Source organism: Pinus tabuliformis, chromosome 9 (genome assembly GCF_031772625.1).
Source record: "Pinus tabuliformis cultivar Carrire ecotype Pingquan chromosome 9, CPIR1, whole genome shotgun sequence".
Lineage (NCBI taxonomy): Eukaryota > Viridiplantae > Streptophyta > Pinopsida > Pinales > Pinaceae > Pinus > Pinus tabuliformis.
In genome coordinates, this window is record NC_142307.1 from 34,982,593 (window position 1) to 34,990,092 (window position 7,500).

At 37.5% G+C, this 7,500-nt stretch overlaps 1 pseudogene; it reads left to right on the top strand.

Annotated features, from left to right (window-relative positions):
* Positions 1–300: 300 nt before the first annotated feature.
* LOC149147010 (DNA damage-binding protein 1a pseudogene) lies at positions 301–3,645 on the top strand (annotated as a pseudogene).
* The last annotated feature ends 3,855 nt before the right edge of the window (positions 3,646–7,500 follow it).

A 7,500-nucleotide genomic window follows, 5' to 3' on the forward strand; every position in this document is an offset into this window, starting at 1 on the left:
AGATAATTTAGGCTGCGATACTAGACTCCAAGAAATACATATCCTTACTATTATAGGCCATAACACCCAATTAATTGAATGTCGGTGGGACTACTCAAATGTGGCGCATTTCCTTATGAGAAGATTGTATATATATATATATATATTATATATATATATATATATAAAGGGTTTGTCGGAAGGAGGAAATTTTCTTTCGGAAAATTTTCTTGAGGTTCAGTCGTTTGTTGCTGCCGAATTAGGAGAGCAGAAGCACTTGTTGCCGTTAACCCGAGGCTAGCTCTTTTCAAAGGGTAGAAGATGAATATGTGGAACTACGTTGTAAGTGTCCATAAGCCCACTGCTGTGACTCATTGTTGCGTGGGCAACTTTACTGGTCCTCGCGACATTAATCTCATCATTGCAAAAAGCACCTGGATTGAGATCCATTCTCTCTCCTCTCAGGGTTTACAAAAAGTTCTACAAGTACCAATCTATGGCCGAATCGCAGTGCTTGAACTGTTCCGACCTGCTGGGGAGCAGCAGGATTCTCTTGTTATTTCCACAGAAGAATACAAGTTGAGTGTTGTTCAGTGGAATAATAACGGGGGCCGTGAGCTTATTACCAGGGCTGTCGCAGATGTCTGGGATTTTGTCGCAAATGTCTGGGATTTTGTCGCGATCCCTGTCAAGAATGGATATGAGATTGGTATGGTTGATCCGGATTGTCGAGTCATTGGACTCCACCTCTATCATGGCGTATTTACAATTTTAGCATATGATGGTGTTGCAGGAGTTACACACGCTTTCGATATCATGCTGGACAGAACTGTTGAAGTTGTGGATATCAAGTTCTTGTATGGTTGTTCAAAGCCCACAATTGCTGTGCTATACCAACAACTTCAACAGTATGGAGATGAACTGCAAGTAAGAACATACGAGGTAGATGTAAAAGGCAGGGATTTTAAGGAGATGCCCTGGTCTGTGCCCAATTTAGACCATGGTGCCCGTATGTTAATACCTGTTCCCATGCCTTTTGGAGGTGTTATTATTATTGGTGAGAAGACCATTGCTTATTTCAGTCCCTCTCCCTCTGTAGTATTCAAAGCTGTTCCCACACCCAACTCAATGACTATCATTCAGGCTTATGCCAAAGTCCATGATTCTCAATATCTGCTCGGTGACCACATGGGTCACCTTCACTTGCTTTCTCTCATTCATGAAAAGGGAACGGTTAGTGGTCTCAATATAGATCTGCTAGGTGACACATCTGTTGCTTCAACAATCTGTTATTTAGAGAATGGATTTGTGTACATTGGGTCTGATGAAGGAGATTCACAACTTGTCAAACTGCATCTTCCCCCGGATTCTATATATGGATCAGTGGGATTTTCAGTTGTGGAAACATATGTTAACCTTGGTCCAATCGTGGACTTTTGTGTTGTTGATCATGGTGGACAAGAACACGTCGTGACTTGTTCTGGAGGATTCAACCATGGCTGCCTTCGCATTCTCAGGAGTGGCATACGAATCAACGAGCATGCAGCTGCAGAGTTTGCAGATGTAAAGGGAATGTGGCCATTACGAGCTTCTTCGACTCGTGACGATTTCGACACTTATTTGGTGCTGAGCTTTCTTGGTGAGACTCGTGTACTTGCCATTAACTCAAATGATGAGCTAGAAGAAACACATGAAATACAAGGATTTGTCCTTCATGCTCCTTCCTTATTCTGTCAAGATGCTATTCATGACCAGCTTGTTCAGGTAACAGCAAGTTCTGTGAGATTAATGAGTGCGTCTTCTGGACAGCTATTGTCTGAATGGAGAGCCCCCACCGCCACAGGATTGTCTATAACAGTAGCCACAGGTAGTGCTACCCAGGTTTTGTTGGCCACTCGAGGGTGTAATATTGTCTACTTGGAAATTGGAGAGGGATCCCTAACACTGAAGGGACATAAAAAGATTGAGTATGATGTATCTTGCATGGACATAACTCCTATTGGTCAGGATAGTAAACGGAGTGAATTGGCAGCTGTTGGACTATGGAAAGACCAAAGTATCAGAATTTATTCTCTTCCTGATCTGAAACTCATTCAAAGTCTCCAATTTGCCGAGAATGTTGTTACCCGGTCTGTTTTATTTTGTAAATTTGAAGGGATTTCATACTTGCTGTGTGGGCTTGGGGATGGGCACTTATATAACCTAACATTGAATGTGAGCAGTGGGGTGCTTTCTGACGGGGAAAAGAAAAAGATTTCCTTGGGTACCAAAGGAATAAATCTGAGGACTTTTCGTCATGAGAATGCAACGCATGTGTTAGCGTTAGGTGACAGGGCCACAGTTATTTGCAGTAGTAACCTGAGGTTGGCGTATAGTAATGTGAGTGTGGGAGAAGTTAATCATATGTGTTCTTTCCATTCAAAATCTTTCCCTAACAGCATTGTGGTTGTAAAGGAAGACATGCTTTCTTTTGGTTCAATCGATAATATTCAGAATATTTACATCTCATCAGTTCATCTCGAGGAACACCCATATCGTATTTGCTATCAAGACAAGTCTGGAACATTTGCCATCTGCAGCATGAAGTATGGTTATGATGAAATGCAAAAACACTTCATTCGTCTCTTAGATGAAAAGACATTTGAAAATATTTCATCATATCCACTGGATATGTATGAAGAAGGTTTTTCAATCCTCAGTTGCTCATTTACAGATGATCATAACACTGTCTATTGTTGTGTTGGGACAGCTTATCGGTATCCTGATCAGGAAACTATATTTATTAAGAAGGGCCGAATTTTGGTCTTTTCGGTTGGAAACAGACAACTGCGTCTGGTTACAGAGAAGGAGACAAAGGGAGCTGTATACAATCTCAATGCTTTTAATGGAAAATTAGTTGCAGGAATCAACGAAAAGATTGACTTGTACAAATGGATGATCCGTGATGATGTTTCCAGGGAGCTGGAGTTTGAATGTGGACATCCCGGGCATGTGCTTGCACTCTGTGTAAAAACTCGTGGGGATTTTATCTTAGTTGGTGATAGTGTACAATCTATGTATTTGTTGGTATACAAGAATATTGATGAGAGGGGAGGCATATTAGAAGAGAAGGCTCACGATTATAGTGCAAACTACATGACTGTTGTAGAATTTCTGGATGATGATACGTACGTTGGTACAGATCAGAAAGATTTCGACATTTTTGTGGTGAAGAAAAAGAACGATGCTGCAATTGATTCGGAAGAGGAAAGAAAATTGAAACTTGAAGGTGAATACCATCTTGGAGCTCTTGTTAACCAGTTCAGGCGTGCATCTTTAGCTCAGCCCTTGCCCTTGTATGGGAATACCATTCCTACAGTAATATTTGGAACAACTAATGGTATGATTGGTCTTATTGCATCACTTCCAGAGGAGCAATATGAAATTCTTCAAAAGCTGCAAATGCATCTTGTGAACGTAATAAGAGGAGTAGGAGGCTTAAACCATGAGCAGTGGAGGTCATTCAACACTGGTGACACAAGAAATGTGAAACAGTTGCTGGATGGCGATTTGATTGAGTCTTTTCTGGATCTCAACAGCCAAAGGATGAGTGAAATTGCAACTGCCATGACCATTCCTATTGATGAGTTATGCAAAATGGTGGAATACCTTGCCAGCTTACATTGATATCTTTTATTTTATTTTTTTATCCAATGTACTTTTGAAATAGGAAAAATTATTTTGCTTGCGGTTTGTTTGGTGCCCTAATTGGTTAGGAGAACTGGTTTTGAGTTACATATATTGAATATGCTTTTTGGGTTACATTTCAATTATTTTTTATCTAACATCTAACCCTGATGATGTAATTATTTGTTTTGACTTATCATTTGTTAATATAAGAATATGTTTTTCGGGTTACAGTTTAATTATCTTTATTTGTATTTTTAGATCATTTATGGACATGTTAAGTAATAGTTTATGGAAAATTTTCACAAAAATAATTGAAATATAGAATTATGTTAGGAGAACTGGATTTGAGTTACCATTTATTGAATATGTTTTTTGGGTTACATTTCAATTATTTTTATTTGTTGGAGTTATTTGTTTTTGAATATGTTTTTTTGCGTTACATTTCAATTATTTTTATCTGTGTTGCTATTATTTGTTGTGTCATCATTTGTCAAAATAGGTTTACATTTCAATTATTTTTATTTGTATTTTGAAATCATCTATATTTATGGATGGGTTAAGTAATGGTTTATGGAAATTTTTCACAAAAATAATTGAAATATAGAATTATGTTAGGAGAACTGGATTTGAGTTACCATTTATTGAATATGTTTTTTGGGTTATATTTCCATTATTTTGATTTGTTGTTTGTTTGTTGTAGTTGTTTGTTTTGAGTTACCATTTGTCAATATAAGAATATGTTTTCAGGAGTTACATTTCAATTATTTTTATATGTAATTTTAGATCATCTATATTTATGGGCTGGTTAAGTAATGGTTTATGGAAAGCTTTCACAAAAATAATTGAAATATAGAATTATGTTACAAGAAATCTTTTCGAGTTACCATTTATTGAATATGTTTTTTTGGTTACATTTCAATTATTTTTATCTTCGGTTGTTTGTTTCTTGTAGTTATTTTGTTTTGAGTTGCCATTTGTCGATATAGGAATATGTTTTTGAAGGGTTACATTTCAATTATTTTTATATGTATTTTTAGATCATCTATATTTATGGACAGGTTAAGTAATGGTTTATGGACAACTTTCACAAAAATATTTAGGAGAAATGATTTTGAGTTACCATATATTGAATATGTATTTTGGGTTACATTTCAATTATTTTTATCTATATTTTCACATCATCTATATATATATATATATATATATATATATATATATATATATATGAAACTTGTAGTATTTTCATTATATTGACTAGAAATGGGCCAGGTCCCTTACAAAATTCGGATTTGTTCTTTTTGCAACTTCCATCAAATTATATTGGATAGGGACCTTCTTGCTACCACTATTATTTACATATGTTCTTATGACAAAATTATAACTATATATTCTCCAAAAAAACACCACTATATTCTATAAATCAATATTGCATATATGTAAATTAAGATGAATTCAATCAGCTGCTACCAGGCTTAGCTTCTTCACCTGTAAGAACGTCCACATAAGTGGTTAGTTCTTTCGCATCATTCTCTTCTTCTTCCAAAACCTGCGCAACAACAACAACCTCAACATTAGCAACAATGATGGCCGTTGAATCCCCAACTTCGAAGAATTTCTTTAAGACCCCCACCGTTGTTGTTTCCACCTTAATGTCGATGTTGTCAACCTTCTATTGAACACTCAATACATCTATGCACATGCATTTTGCATTAATTCCAAGTCATTGCCCAAACCAGATAATTGGGCGTAAATTACAACCATATTTTCATCCAACAATATCCTTTACTACTTGTTTATAGGAGCTATCCACCAAATTATTAACACTTCCATGCCCCGTGCCATGACCAAACCTCGAGTTGCCAAGCCCTGAACCTCCCCCACTGCCATTTCGTGCATAGGACATCTTTGCAGCTATACGCCTTTGAACAATGAAAATATTTTGATTAATTGACTGAAGCCAACTGAAATATATAACAACCTGATCAATCCCAACATTCCTCTCGATCTTGTCCTTGATAAATGCGTGACAATGCAGAGTCTTGCCAATGCCTTTTCCTTCCATATTTTCCACCACCAGAACCCAGGAGCGTAATACGATGGTTCCTTCATCACTAAGAGAAGTAGTTATATTAAAAATTCCGATGAGTAACCGATGCTTCAACACCCACCTGTCAGCGTACATTATTTGCCTTCGACGGCACCACACTCATGCATTAACTCACCACCTACTGACCTTGCAACCAAGACACTGCGAAGGTACCTCAGAGAGTTGGCCTTCTTAACTACCATCTTGCATAGGCACCTCGAGGAGATGGCCTTCTTAACTACTGTCTTAACACTCTTACGACCCCTACCACCACAATACAATGTTGTCTTGATGCATCCATTCAAAGGATGTGACATGAAGAATTATGTTGGTTTATGCAAATTCAACCTTGTTCTAATAACACCCCCACGTTGGCCTAACCATTTTCTAGATGGTTATTGGCACGCAACACGTGGAATAGATGAACTTTTTCAATTTTTATTATAACAAATATGTAATCCTTACCATGATTGAGGAGGTTTCATCTTCTAGGAGAGTGACATTCTTGAGAAGATTAATACATTTTTGGATGATCATCATGGAATCGCCAACTATATACAAAGTTTTGATAGCAATATCCAAAATTATTTTGAATCATTTCCAGAGTGAAAGGGATTCTGCCTGATTATTGGTCGTAATGCCTGATTATGAAGGGTAATCTTTCCCCTGTCTCCTTATCTTCCAAAAGAGCCATTATCCAAGATTTTGTCTTAATTTCATAAACGAGAGTAAAATTCTTGTTCAACAAAATTATTCCTAGTCCTCCTAAGGCTCCTCTTAAGGAATGCTATCTCTCCAGAATTTCCTAGCTTCTTTCATAATTTCCACTTCTTCTAACTTTGTTTCTTGAAGAAATACTATTGATTGGCATTCTTGTTTTATTATGTCTCTGACTGCTAGGATTTTAGCAGGGTTTCCTAGCCCCCTTATGTTCCAAGATATTAGTTTCATAATTTGTGGGTGGAGGGGGAACGACCATTGTCCTTTCCTTCTTTATTCAATTTTTTTCCTTTCAAAATTTCTGAAATGACTATTTGATTCCCCAACTTTTTGTTTAGTTCTGCTTCCCTTTCTCTCTATGTCCTTTTATTTGGTCTTCCAGCTTTCTTGTTGGAATTAGTTTCCTGGCTGCTGCACTCTTCAACCAAGGATAGAGTTTGGGATAAATTCCAAGTGAAAACACAATCGATACCTTTTTGGAGGCTACTTGGAGGTGCTTCAGTGACAGGTGCAAACTTTGGTGGGGTAACTTCATCCCCATCCCCCTTCAGACTATTTTCTGCTACTAGTTCTCCTTCTTCTCTTTCTTGTGTCTCCTCCATGATTGTCTGAGGTGGTGCCTCCATCTCCATATCTCCATCACTCAACACTTTGAACGGGTTCGAAGAGGACGAAACCATATTGGTGACCGACATGCTACGAGGTTTTAACATCGAGCCTTTACCTTTCGGGGCTTTCTTAGGTTTTTGCCACTGCTCCTCTTGTGTAATTGGAACATCCAGACTTTTATCATTCCCAATTTTGGTGCAGTCTCTAGCAAAGTGGCCATAGTCATGACAATGTCTGCATTTGAATGGAATTTCTTCATAGTATAAGACTTTTTTGTGCTTCCATTCTCCCAAGTTTAGATTGATTTCAGATGGAAGTCCCTTTCCAAGTCAACTTCCACAAATTTTAGCACAGGAAAATTAGGATCCTTTTGGCTCATACTTATCCAAGTATTTCCCTACTCCATTACCAACGAAAAGATTGACTTGTACAAATGG